Source organism: Peromyscus leucopus, chromosome 1 (assembly GCF_004664715.2).
Source record: "Peromyscus leucopus breed LL Stock chromosome 1, UCI_PerLeu_2.1, whole genome shotgun sequence".
In the NCBI taxonomy this organism is placed as follows: Eukaryota; Metazoa; Chordata; class Mammalia; order Rodentia; family Cricetidae; genus Peromyscus; species Peromyscus leucopus.
Window position 1 is genome coordinate 188,884,737 of NC_051063.1, and position 15,231 is coordinate 188,899,967.

General features: G+C 39.2%; 1 protein-coding gene across 1 annotated transcript in view; it reads right to left on the reverse strand.

The window, feature by feature from the left end:
* Positions 1-15,231, reverse strand: part of LOC114683972 (zinc finger protein 420-like) — a 593,185-nt gene that overhangs the window by 201,296 nt on the left and 376,658 nt on the right. The window lies entirely within an intron of this gene.

Here is a 15,231-nt window from a genome sequence, read left to right on the forward strand (position 1 = left end):
CTGCTGGTCTTAGGAACAGAGTCACCACTTCTATCTGTCTCCAGACAGCTATACCCACATGCCAATATGCCCATATACAATTACCTGGAATGGTCTTAAAGGGTCAGAGCATTAAGAAAGTTGGTAACGCTGTATTAGAGAGAAGGAATTTGAGTTAACTAAAGCAGGTAAGATTGTGCTTAATGGTCGCAGACTTACTTCCATGGTAGTTCTTAGTTAAGTTAAAAGTGCTCCACAGGAACAGAAGGTAGAGTCTTGGGGAGACTCAGAAGGCTCTTCTCTTCTTTGTGTTCAATGAGGAACAGTGAGGTCTGCAGAAGGGAAAATGAAAAAATAGCTAAAAATCTGCCAGTGACAGATCCCATCCAACCTGGGTTGTGTCCCTGTGTGGCTCTAAACACATGTTAATTCCCCATGATTCAAGCTCCAGTGACCCTCAAAACAATGCTACCTGTGGACAAACACTACAGTCCATTGTGTCCTTAACACTCTCTGGGCCTTAAAAAAATGAATTTCAGGTCCTTATGAATTTTTGACACAATGCTAATATTGTTCAAATCCTAAAATATTCATAGTGAAATAAAACTTATAAATGCCTTTGCTAAGAACTTCAGCTGAATTTCATGTGAATTGGAAGATATCATGGTCTCCATTACAGGTTACAGGCCAGCATGAGCTATGTAGTGAAACCTTGTTGCATAAACAAACAGAAAAACCAAAACTGAAATTCAATATATATATTGAATTTATATTGAATATATATTGAATATATATATTTTTTCTTTCTTTGGGGGGGTGTTTTTTTGAGACAGGGTTTCTTTATGTAGCTTGGTGCCTTTCCTGGAACTCACTTTGTAACCTCAGCTGGCCTCCAACTCACAGAGATCCTTGTGCCTCTGCTCCCCGAGTGCTAGGATTAAAGGCTTGTGCTGCCACTGCTCGGCTTCAAGATGTATTACAAGAAAAGTGATGTGCTAAGGTCCTATCTGTGACTCTTGTTGCAGTGCAGATATTAGTACAAAAATCAATGATTTGTTAAACTGAGATATGAATGATACCAGAGTCCCCTGATGTGCTAAACAAAGCATATGTATTATCCCCTCCAAATAAGTATGTATTACCCCCTTTAAAAGCAGGATTTTGAAATCCTGGTTTAATCTTTTTTTTTTTTTAAGGTTTTTAAACTCTGCTTTCTCAAAATTTCATATAGTTAGGATTACTTTGTTCAGAAACAAATTACTTAGAATCTATAGAAAACAGAAACCTAGCCAATTTTTTCCCCTTATTTTAATGAGAGGATGCTAGCTGTGTGTCACTGTTCACATCATGTATGGGTTTTCTGATACAATTTACTGTTGCTGCTCATACGTTGATTTAACCTCACCCTCTGATTGATGATAACTAGATCAATCACAGATTTTCCCTGAGGCCCTGATACATGGAGAAGAAATATCATTCTTCCTCTATAATGAGGAATATGCTTGGCAGAGCCAAAAATGGTAAGGGTCAAGGGACCTGGGGAGTTCTGGCTTCTGACCTAAAGAACCCCTCTCAACACTGTGGGGGCTGAGAATATCTGTTCCCAAGGCTGCTCTGTGCTTTTCTCTGTTGCTGTTGAGATATCCTATGTTCCCCTCATACAACATTGACTGGTTGGATAGCCCCATACTCTATTTCACTCTTACTATATTTCTTTGTTGACAGTGTACTATTCTCATTTTCAGGAAAATGCTCTAGAATATGCTGTACTTCTCAATAACCATGCTTGGCCTAAGGCATTGTTTGTGCAAGATCTCCTAAGCCAATCATTTCTGTCTCCTTTTTTCTGGTCCTTGGGATCCTGTCTGTCACTGAAGAACAATTTCCTGTCCTGGTCAAAGAAACATTCTAGAAGACATAGTGGAAAGCTGGAAAAACCAGACCCAGAGAATGGTAAAGACTGCAGTGAAACTACTTTGGGGCCTCACTGCATTTGTGTTCACCTGTACAATTCCTGAGGAGATTGGGCTAACAACATTTCATTAAGGCTGAAAATAGGATCCTCAGAGGTTAGGACCTTCCCTAAATGTCTATAGGCACTTCATAGCAGATAGTGGAGGGGCGTTACACTTTTCTTGTTGTTGTTCTTTTTTCAAGACAGGGTTTCTCTCTGTAGCTTGGAGCCTTTCCTGGAACTCACTTGGTAGCCCAGGCTGGCCTCAAACTCACAGAGATCCACCTGGCTCTGCCTCCCAGTGCTGGGATTAAAGGCGTGCACCACCACTGTCCAGTGGGCGTTACTCTTTAAGAGTTAAAGTCATTAATGAGTTGCCCAGGATGCAATAAGTAACCTGTCACAGCAGCTCAGACAGGTAACTCTAGTTAATTTTAGAGGGTCCAATGTAGTATATTATTTTAAGGTGTGATACTTTTATTTGTGTTGCATTTGTTTAACTCTGTAAAGCTGTGTTACTGTACCTGTACAAATCACCTGATGGTCTAATAAAGAACTGGCCAATAGCAAGGCAGGAGAATGAATAGGCAGGGCTGTCAGGCAGAGAGTATAAATAGAGAAATAGAAGGAAAGATCTAGCAGCCAGAGGAGGAGGATGACTCCACAGGTCAGCTACCCAGTTACACAGCAAGCCATGGAGAAAAAGTAAATTTACAGAAGCAAACTGCAAAAGCCCATAGGCAAAAGGTAGGCTGAATAATTTAAAGTTAAGGAAAGCTGGAAAGAAACTAAGCCAAGCTAAGGCTGGATATTCATAATTAAGAATAAGCCTCCATGTGTGATTTATTCGTGATCTGGGTGGCAGGCCCGTAAAAAACAAGCAACGGTAGTCCAACTCAAATGTTATGAAGGGAGAAGACCTGATGCTTTCACCATAGAAACTGAGCAGCACTCATCATAGCTGGCATGTATCTTGTGTTTCCCACTATTTCATTCTGAAACCAATCATCTTTCTTTAATCTCCATGTGGCATACTGTTAGTCATTAGCACAATTCTTAATTAATGTTTGTGAAGATCTCCTCACTGCCTGGTCAGAGTCTACACTGAATATAGTCTATTAACTAATCTTTCAAACAAAGCAATAGAAGGGACTGAGAGGTGTCAGTGGGAATCCAATTTACTGCAGTTATCAAGAAAGTCAGTATGCAGCTTTTTCTGTAACTAAACAAGCAAAATATTCACATAAAATTCAACTATATCACATAATACAGTTCTGTATGCAAAGGCTAATTTCAGGACATTCTTACAATAATACATAATCAACATGCATATGAACAGTAACAGCTAATTGAATCAGAAAATACATACATGACTTGTGAACAAGGACACATGGCTAGATTCTTCTCAATAAGGGAACCCAATTGGGCAGGTTTCTGTTTTCTATAGATTCTAAGCAATTTGTTTCTGAATAAAGAAATTCCAACTACATGAAATTTTGAAAAAACACCGTTCAAAAAACTTCAAAAGATTAAACCAGGATATTCAAATTAATTAAAAGTGTTGCAGTGGAAATCATTGAGAAACAACAGAAGGAATCAATGGGAAGACAATATAGATGGTTTCGTATTCTGCAGAGATACTCAGCAATCAATATCAAAGTCCTTTTTGCATTTTGTCAGGAGATGGATAAACTGACCACAAAAAGAATAGAATATGAATGAACTATTGAAACCGTTAAAGTTAGGAGGTCAGGAAAGGAACTATGAGCAAAGAATTTTACTAATTTCACTATGTTTTATGAAACATGAAATATATGTAATATTAATATGAACACAGATACAAATGAAATGGGGACCTCATCATACACATGCATGGTCAAGTAAATTTTTTTCAGTATTTTTACATAGAAAGTCAATCATTTGCATAATAGAATAATCATGAGATTATTTACAGTAGAATATTTCAAAACCATTTCTATAGAAACAATATAGCAAAACTAATCTCCTGTCCCATTTCTACCATTTGCTTTTAAATTTTTCATTAGATTTTTTATTTAAGCTTATGTGTAGTAGTGGTTTGCAGCAAGTATGCATGTGCTCTGTTTCTGCCAGGTGCCTGCCGAGGTTAGAAAAAGCCATCAGATCTCCTGTAACTGGTTATGGATCAGTATTTCTCAACCTGTGGGTCCTGTCCCCAAAAGAAGTCACCTACAAACTTTGAAAAATATGTATTTCTGATGGCCTTAGGATCTGAGACAATACTCCTATATCCCTGTCAAAGTGGGTCTGCCCACATGCAGGTATGCCCACATACAGGCACCTGGAACTGTATTAAAGGGTTTCAGCATTAGGAAGGTTGGATGGATTTCAGCCACCATGTTGTTTCTCTGACCTGTACTCATGTCCACTTCAAGACAAGCAAGGACTATTAACTACTGAGCCATCACTTCAGTACTCCTCTCCATTCAATTCCTGCTGTGTTGGAGCCCACAGAGGTTTCCTAATCAGATCTGAGTTTGCTTTACCCAGCAGGGTTGCATAAGGAGATGTTTTGACTATGTGCATGGTTACCAGGTGTTTGGGAGGGTCTGCACTTGGCTGTACAATACCCACAAACAGTATAAAATACCTTGGGATGCTGTGGGATGGTTTGTATGTCAAATTGTTTTGATTGGTCAATAAATAAAACACTGATTGGCCAGTGGCCAGGCAGGAAGTAGGTGGGACAAGGAGAGCGGAGAATTCTGGGAAGCAGAAGGCTGAGGCAGAGAGACACTGCCAGCCGCAGCCATGACCAGCAGCATGCAAAGACGCCAGTAAGCCACCAGCCACGTGGCAAGGTATGGATTTATAGAAATGGATTAATTTAAGCTATAAGAACAGTTAGCAAGAAGCCTGCCATAGCCATATAGTTTGTAAGCAATATAATTCTCTGTGTTTACTTGGTTGGGTCTGAGCAGCTGTGGGACTGGCGGGTGACAAAGATTTGTCCTGACTGTGGGCAAGGCAGGAAAACTCTAGCTACAAATGGCGCCCAATGAGTTGGCAAGAGTTTCCACCTAAAACCTGAGAAAAGATTCTAAAACGGAACTAAAAACAGCTTCCTAATTGTCTCTCTCAAATGACCAGCAGCTGCCAGTTTGAGTTCCTGGCGGGTTCCTGGCGTGTGTGCTTGACCTGCAGTTTGGCGGGAATGAGGCCTCTGCAAGTCGCACATTAAGCTGCATGGTGGATTTAGCCTTTGCTAGTCCAAAACAAAAAGAGGTTTCTGGGCTACACACTGCTTGGATAAAAGCATAGATCCAGGATGGCTCCCAGAGCTGGCAGAAAAGGTACCACTGCCATGTTGGGAAGCTGAAGTGGGCGGAGCCAGCAGCCACAGCGCCATTTCAGGCTTAAAAGGCTGCAGTTTAAGCAATAGGCTCAAGGTAATATAAAAAATAAGCCACGTAAAGATGGCTACCACACAGAGAATCTGGATTATGTTCTCTTTGATATTTGTAACTGAAGAAAAACATTTGATTGCAAAAGCTGTTGAGTTATGCCAAAATGTGTATTTTAAAGGTACCTTGACTTCAAAATTTGGATATAAGTATATGTTGCTTTGGAAAAGAGGCTCTGCTTTTGTTTCCACAGAAAGCCAGAGGCTATGGATTTGTTCCAGATTAAGATACATCAGGTTTGACCAGCCAAGACCACCTGAAAGGTCTCTGATGACACCATGGCCCAGATGATTCAACATCCAGAATCGTTTCAAGGCAACTGGCTCAGACGATACAGCCTCACGGACTACTCCATGATCCTTAAATTTTCTTTGTGTCCCCATAAGATACAGTGCCCCCCTCCAGCAGGAAGTAGTAAGAGAAGCTACGCCCAAATCCCCAAATATACCAAGCTGGCTTTGGAGATGTGTAAAAGTTAAAACCTTCCTTTTTAAAAAAAAGAAAAGGGGAAGTGCTGTGGGATGGTTTGTATGTCAAATTGTTTTGATTGGTCAATAAATAAAACACTGATTGGCCAGTGGCCAGGCAGGAAGTAGGTGGGACAAGGAGAGCGGAGAATTCTGGGAAGCAGAAGGCTGAGGCAGACAGACACTGTCAGCCGCAGCCATGACCAGCAGCATGTGAAGACTCCAGTAAGCCACCAGCCACGTGGCAAGGTATAGATTTATAGAAATGGATTAATTTAAGCTATAAGAACAGTTAGCAAGAAGCCTGCCATAGCCATACAGTTTGTAAGCAATATAAGTCTCTGTGTTTACTTGGTTGGGTCTGAGCGGCTGTGGGACTGGCGGGTGACAAAGATTTGTCCTGACTGTGGGCAAGGCAGGAAAACTCTAGCTACATTGGGATAACACTAACAAAACAAGTGAAGGACCTTTTTGATAAGAACTTTAAATCTATAAAGAAAGAAATTTGAAGATAGCAGAAAATGGAAGAATCTCCCATGCTCATGGATAGATAGGATTAACATAGTAAAAATGGCAATCTTACCAAAAGCAATGTACAGATTCAACACAATCCCCATCAAAATCCCAACACAATTCTTCACAGACTTGGAAAGAAAAATACTCAACTTCATATGGAAAAACAAAAGACCCAGGATAGCTAAAAGAATTCTATATGATAAAGCAACCTTTGGAGGCATCACCATCCCTGACCTCAAACTACTATAGAGCTATAGTAATAAAAACAGCTTGGTACTGGTATAAAAACTGACATACAGACCAATGGAATCAAATTGAAGACCCTGACATTAATCCATGCACATATGAACACCTGGTTTTTGACAAAGGAGCCAAAACTATACAATGGAAAAAAGAAAGTATCTTCAACAAATGGTGCTGGCATAACTGGATGTCAATATGTAAAAGATTACAAATAGATCCATATCTGTCACCATGCACAAAACTCAAGTCCAAGTGGATCAAAGACCTGAACATAAATCCAGGTACACTAAACTTAATAGAAAAGAAAGTAGGAAGTACTCTTGAACGCATTGGCACCGGAGACCATTTCCTAAATAAAACAACAGCACAGACCCTGAGCACAACAATTAATAAATGGGATCTCTTGAAACTGAGAAGCTTTTGCAGGGCAAAAGACACAGTCAATAAGACAAAAAGACAGCCAACAGAATGGGAAAAGATCTTCACCAACCCCACATCTGACAGAGGATTGATCTCCACAGTATATAAAGAACTCAAGCAACTAGACATCAAAATACTGAACAGTCCAATTAAAAAATGGGCTAAAGAGCTAAACAGAGAATTCACAAAACAAGAATTACAAATGGCTGAAAGACATTTAAAGAAATGCTCAAGATCCTTAATCATCAGAGAAATGCAAATCAAAACAACTCTGAGATACCACCTTACTCCTGTCAGAATGGCTACCATCAAAAACACCAATGACAGTCGATGTTGGAGAGGATGCGGAGCAAAGGGAACACTCCTCCACTGTTGGTGGTAATTCAAGCTTGTACAACCATTGTGGGAATCAGTATGGTGGTTTCTCAGAAAATTAGGAATCGAACTACCTCAAGACCCAGCCATCCCACTCTTGGGCATATACCCAAGGAATGCTGATTCATACCATAAAGATACATACTCAGCTATGTTCATAGCAGCACTATTTGTAATAGCCAGAACCTGGAAACAACCTAGATGCCCATCAACAGAATAATGGATGAAAAAAATGTGGTACATATACACAATGGAGTTCTATTCAGCATAGAAAAACAATGAAAGCATGAAATTTGCAGGCAAATGGATGGAACTAGAAAAAATCATCCTGAGTGAGGTAACCCAAACCCAGAAAGACAGTCATGGTATGTACTCACTCATAGGTGGATTCTAGATATAAAATAAAGAACAATCAGACCACAACCCATAGAACCATGAAGGCTATATATATAGCATGGAGGTCCCTAGGACGACTGTGGCTTAGAATAAATTTCGGTTTTACTCAATTATTGAAAAAAAAAATAGCCAAATGAATGGAAACACATGAACTATGAACCAAAGGCTGAGGGGCCCCCAGCTGGATCAGGCCCTCTGAATAGGTGTGACAGTTGATTGGCTTGATCAGTTTGGGCAACTGCCTAGGCAACTAGGCAGTGGGACCAAGTCCTATGCTCATTGCATGAGTTGGCTGTTTGAAACCTGGAGCTTATGCAGGGACACTTGGCTCAGTCTGGGAGGAAGGGACTGGACCTGCCTGGACTGAGTCTACCAGGTTGATCGCAGTTCTCAGGGGAGGATTTGCCCTGGACGAGGTGGGAATGGGGGGTAGCCTGGGGATAATGGGAGGGTATGGGAGGGGGGAGAATAGGGGAACCCATGGCTGATATGTAGAACTGAATGGTATTGTAAAATAAAATAAATAAAAAAAAATACCCATGATAGCTAAAAGAATCCTATACGATAAAGCAACCTTTGGTGGCATCAAACACTACTATAGAGCTATTGTAATAAAAACAGCTTGGAACTGGTATAAAAACTGACATACAGACCAATGGAATCAAATTGAAGACCCTGACATTATCCATACACATATGAACACCTGGTTTTTGACAAAGGAGCCAAAACTATACAATGGAAAAAAGAAAGTATCTTCAACAAATGGTGCTGGCATAACTGGATGTCAATATGTAAAAGATTACAAATAGATCCATATCTGTCACCATGCACAAAACTCACGTCCAAGTGAATCAAGGACCTGAACATAAATCCGGTTACACTAAACTTAATAGAAAAGAAAGTAGGAAGTACTCTTGAACTCATTGGCACTGGAGACCATTTCCTAAATATAACATCAACAGCACAGATCCTGAGCACAACAATTAATAAATGGGATCTCTCGAAACTGCGAAGCTTTTGCAGGGTGAAAGACACAGTCAATAAGACAAAAAGACAGCCAACAGATTGGGAAAAGATCTTCACCAACCCCACATCTGACAGAGGATTGATCTCCACAGTATATAAAGAACTCAAGCAACTAGACATCAAAATACTAAACAATCCAATTAAAAAATGGGCTAACGGGCTGAACAGAATTCACAAAACAACAATCACAAATGGCTGAAATGACATTTAAAGAAATGCTCAACATCCTTAATCACAAGAGAAATGCAAATTAAAACGACTGTGTAGCTAGAGTTTTCCTGCCTTGCCCACAGTCAGGACAAATCTTTGTCACCCGCCAGTCCCACAGCCGCTCAGACCCAACCAAGTAAACACAGAGACTTATATCACATACAAACTGTTGGCCGTGGCAGGCTTCTTGCTAACTGTTCTTATAGCTTAAATTAATCTATTTCCATATATCTATACCTTGCCACGTGGCTGGTGGCTTACCGGTGTCTTCACATGCTGCTTGTCATGGTGGTGACTGGCAGTGTTTCCACCTCTGCCTTCTGCTTCCCAGAATTCTCCTCTCTCCTTGTTCCACCTACTTCCTGCCTGGCCACTGGCCAATCAGTGTTTTAATTATTGATCAATCAAAACAATTTTATATACAGACCATCCCACAGCAACTCTGAGATACCACCTTACACCTGTCAGAATGGCTACCATCAAAAACAATGACAATCAATGTTGGAGAGGATGTAGAGCAAAGGGAACACTCCTCCACTGTTGGTGGTAATTCAAGCTTGTACAACCACTGTGGGAATCAGTATGGTGGTTTCTCAGAAAATTAGGAATAGAGCTACCTCAAGACCCAGCCATCCCACTCTTGGGCATACACCCAAGGAATGTTGATTTATACCATGAAGATACATGCTTAACTATGTTTATAGCAGCACTATTTGTAATAGCCAGAACCTGGAAACAACCTAGATGCTTGTCAAGTGAAGAATGGATGAAGAAAATATGGCACATATACACAATGGAGTTCTACTCAGCATAGAAAAACAATGAAAGCATGAAATTTGCAGGCAAATGGATGGAACTAGAAAAAATCATCCTGAGTGGGGTAACCCAAACCCAGAAAGACAAACATGGTATGTACTCACTCATAAGTGGATTGTAGATATAAAATAAAGAACAATTAGACTACAACCACAGAACCATGGAGGCTACATATATAGCATGGAGGTTCCTAGGATGACTGTGGCTTATAATAAATTTTGGTTTTACTCAATTCCTGAGCAAGGCTCAATGAAACATCTCACTATTAAGATAAGAATATATACTGTAACAAGTTGATAATAGAAAAACCAATAAATTAGTTAATTTTAAACAAAAAATAAAGAAAAGAAAAATTTGAAATATTAAACAAACAAGCAAACATTTTACTAAAGTAAAAAAAGGGAGAACTAGGGACTCATCATTCCTTTCTGCATTCTATTCTTTCCCTGTTTTATATATTTAAAATTTTTTATCAGTGGATTCTGCTGGAGTTTATCAGTGGATTCTACTGGAGTATCCAATGCATATATTCACTGGAGGGCTCCTGTTGCAAATCGCCCTCTGGAGCAATGGAAGGATCTTTCTACTAGCATGTGAAGGAGACCCGATCTACTTTTGGTGTGGCCCTGGGGTTCTGTTTATGTCTTTCCTCAGGACAATGAGGTTCCTGAGCACTGAACGTGCCCTGTGGCCGCTGCTGAAGCCCAACATGACAGAGATCTAATGGGTCTTCATGAATAAAATCTACCCCTCTGATGCCAATGGAGATTGAGAGCCCAATATGGCCAGCTTTGGCAAGCATTAATGTAAGCCTAGGAACTGTAGCCATGAGGTTGAATTTTCCAGAAGAACTGCCAGCTAAAGTCGTGCTGGGTTCAAGAAAAATGGGCCTTGGCAGTTCATGTTACTGGAGTTGTATCCATGCCAGTGGATGTCCACATAATCCAGAAGAGATTTTGACATTGCTGTGCTGTGGATAACGCTCTATATAAATAAAACACTGATGGCCAGTGACCAGACAGAAAGTATAGGCAGGACAAGGAGAGAGGAGAATTGGGGATACAGGAAGAAGGGGGGAGAGACACTGCAGTCATGGCCAGGACAAGCAGCATGTAAAGACGCCAGTAAGACACCAGCCACGTGACAAGGTATAGATTTATATAAATGGGTTAATTTAAGATATAAGAACAGTTAGCAAAAAGCCTGCCATACAGTTTATAAGTAATATAAGTGTCTGAGTGATTATTTTATACATGGATTGTGGGACTGCGGGGTTTGGTAGAACCTGGAGAGAAGCTCTCCAGCAACAAATGGTACCCAACGGCTCGAGTTTCCACTTTAAACCTGAGAATATTTAATAACCAATTCTAAACAGAGCCAAAACCAGGTTCCTGCTTCATGTCTCATAAGGGCAGCTAGACACCACAAAACGCGGGTTTGAACTACTGGCTGGTTCCTAGCGTTTGCATTTGACGGGCAGTATGGCGGTAATGAGGTCTCTGCCAGCAGCACATTACACTGTGTGGTAGATTTAGTCTTTACTAGTATTAAAAAAAAAGGTTTCTGGGCTACACGCTGCTTTGATAAAAGCTTAGACCCACTATTTCTGAGACTTGATGACTCACAAAACTGGCACAAAACGCCATGTTGGTAAGCTGAAATGGGTGGAGCCAGCAGCCACAGCGCTATTTCAGTCTTAAAATACTGCAGTTTAAAACAATAGATTCACAATACGTAGGCTTGAAAGAGACAAAAAAAAAAAAAAGATAAATTAATATAAAAAAGCCACGTAAAGATAAATATTACTCAGACAATCTGGATTGTGTTGTCTTTGGGATTTTTAACTACAGAAAAAAAACATTTGATTGAAAAAGATGTTGAATTAAACCAATATGTATATTTTAAAGGTACCTTGACTTCAAAATTTGGATTTAAGGATATGTTGCTTTGAAAAAGAGGTTCTGCTTTTGTTTCCACAGAAAGCCAGAGGCTGTGGATTTGTTCCAGATTAGGATACATCAGGTTTCACCAGCCAAGACCCCCTGAAAGGTCTCCAGTGACACTATGGCCCAGATGATCTAACATCCAGAGCGGTTACAAGGCAACTGGTTCACACAATACAGCCTCACGGACTACCCCATAGGCCTAAAATTTTCTTTGTGTCCCCTCCAACAGGAAGTAGTAAGAGATGCTACGACCAAATTCCTAAATATACCAAGCTGGCTTTAGAGGTGGAATTGGCTCACTCCCCCTCTAAACCCATACATATTGCTTAAAAAAATGGTTAAGAGATTCTTGTGTCCCAAATCAGAAGAGCCCTCTGTTGTGGGAGAGAAAAACCAATATTTTTATTTAAAACAGTTGATTATAAATGTTTATAAATGATCTCTTTCTAAAAAACAAAAGGGGATATGATATAGATATATAGGAGGATATAGAGATGATAAGATAAAAGGATAGATTAATGAACCTACTTTTAAAGAACAACTTGTTTAAAATGTTTTACATTGGTATAAATTTTAGTTTATTGATACAAACTTGAAGTTAATTTTGTTATACTGTATATATATATATATTATATATATATATATATATATATTATATATATATATATATATATATTTCTATTCTTGTTTGAGGTATTATGTTTAACTCATTTAAAATTGTAATGGATAATTAAAAATAGATTAATAGTTATTCATCTATGATTATCATATTTGTAGCCATGTTAGTTAGGTCTTCTAGGTAATAATAGATATATTTCAGATAGATAGGTAATCTTCAAACACTTCATAGACCTAGAGAATATGGCATTTAACTAACTTAGAATTCTGTTGACATGAGACCCAGTTGCTTCTGGCTGCATCAATTTGATCCCGAGAGAATGTTGGGCTTCTAAGCAACATTGCTGCTGCCGCTGTTGCTGTTATAGCAATGGTGGACACCGCTGTTACTGTTTCTGGGATTACCATTTCATAATTGCTTACTATAGCTAGCTAGTGTTTATTAGTTGCCTAGACATATTTAAAGTCAGTAGTTGCAAAATATGCTCATATACTCTTATCTACTGATTAGACCATGTAGTTAGCTTGAGTACTTCTCAAGTTATGTTGATAAAAAGTATTGTATACATAGCTATCCTGAAGATGCAGAATAAAGCTCCTTTAAAATTCCATCTTGCCGGGCGTGGTGGCGCACGCCTTTAATCCCAGCACTCGGGAGGCAGAGGCAGGCGGATCTTTGTGAGTTCGAGGCCAGCCTGGGCTACCAAGTGAGCTCCAGGAAAGGCGCAAAGCTACACAGAGAAACCCTGTCTCGAAAAAACCAAAAAAAAAAAAAAAAAAAAAATTCCATCTCACCCCAGGCAGAATGACCATGACTAGGGTAAATAACAAGTTCTGACATGAATGTAAGGAAAGAAACAATATTATATACCAAGTTTGGGAATGTAAACTAGAGTGGCCACTTTGGAAAACAGGCTAGATTTTTCTCAAGAAACTAGAAATTGAAGTACCATATGTGCTACATTGTTTAGCCATTTATCCAAGATGGCCTCCTGACTGTACTCTACAGTTCTATATGTGCATTCTCTACAGTTCTATATGTGCATTCATGCCCATTAGCATAGACTGAAGAAAAGATACCCCAGAATTTCCCAGACCTCTTTATAGATTCTGGCTAAGAAATAGATTTTTCATTATTATAATGAGGAACATGTTTCTCTGGTATGTTCTAAGGTTCAAGCTCTGCTGGTATTATTTTGACAAATAAAAAGGCAGTCCAGCACTGCAAGAGGGTTAGAACACAGAAATACAAACCCAGACCTAGAATTCTGTCATTAGAGCAGAGTTTTGAGCCCATGGACATCTTTAGATGACAGGTCTACTTTTTCACATTGTGGTACATTTTATTGTTTCTCTGCATGTGCAAAACATTTATTGATGTTACCAGCTAATAGATTTTGCATAAGTGCTTAGATTAAACACATTACTAATTAACTCCTTGTCACTAATGATACATCCATGTTGAGTCAAGGAAAAAAAATAAAAGCATTTACTCTTGGAATAATCTAAGAATGAATCCAAACTTGAATTTTCTACTTGATGCTCTGTCTCCTCCGTTCTCTGTCTGTTGCATGAATTTGAATCTCTTCCTGCCTAAAGAGTGTTTCATGGATATGTCCATGTGTCTGTTTGTTTTCTGTGTATTTGTGGTGTCTATCTGTCTGTGTCTCACTGTCCCAAATAAGTCTTGGTGCTCTGTCTTTATTGAACAGCATAGATAGAATCACAGAAGGGAGGAAAGGGATACTTCACAGAAATTTTTAACAGAGTTTAACAAGGGATTAAGTCACTGGTTCCAAATGACACCACCCGATCAAGATAACAAATAGTTTTACGAGCATCAATGTTTATTAATCAATACCTGTATGACATATTCATTTTAGAAGGTTGCTTTCAGCTTCTGTATTTGCTACTTGGAGCAAATGAGACACATACATTATCTGGGTCAATAGCATGGGAAAGAACATAACCTAAGATTATAGCTATGCATTAGCTTAGGTTATAAAAGTCGATCACATGAGAATTCCCAGGAAAATAGGTTTATTTTTACATTGTTTTTAAAACATGTTAAACAAACAAACTGAGTAGACAGAAGCATAGCAGGTTAAGTCTTAACTTTCTTGAAGTTGTATTATTAACTTCAGCTGTGAGGTTGAGCAAAAGTTTCATTCTCTTAGAATGCAGGAGATATTTTCATATTACATTGCCACACTTATGAATCTGACAATTGGCAATAAAAATCAGCTCAGCTCCAATCAGTACAGTTGTAATTCTGTTTGTAAGAAAAACAAAATTACAAAGTGCTATTTTGTAAATATATGAAGGTGATCCTAATGAAGTCTTTAAATAATGAAGGAGATGGGGTCCCAATTAGCCATCTCTTGTCACCAAATAAAGTTTCCAGTACCAGGACTAAGTTACATCTGATTGAGTTGTTGGATACAGTGGTCCCATGGAAATCCTCAAATAATTCAGGTTGTTGCCAAAAGAATAGGTTGCTCTCCAAAAATTGACAGCCAAGTCCCAATGCTGAAGACAGGATCCACCCAATGCTGAAGACAAGATCCACCCAACTCATTAAACATGGAGAGGTGTAGCTGGTGCCTACATAGAACACTCACCCCTATATTCTAGTATCCTTGGTGCAGGAATGTACTTTGTAGGTTACAAAAAGGGAAACATAAGCACTGACCCAGCCACACAACCTTTGTTCTTCAATCTGTCCTGCCTGCAAAATATTCTAAGGCAATGGTGGAACAAAATTTTGGAGTTTGGTAGTAACCAACCAATGTTCAAATTGACTTTAAACCCACTCTATGAAA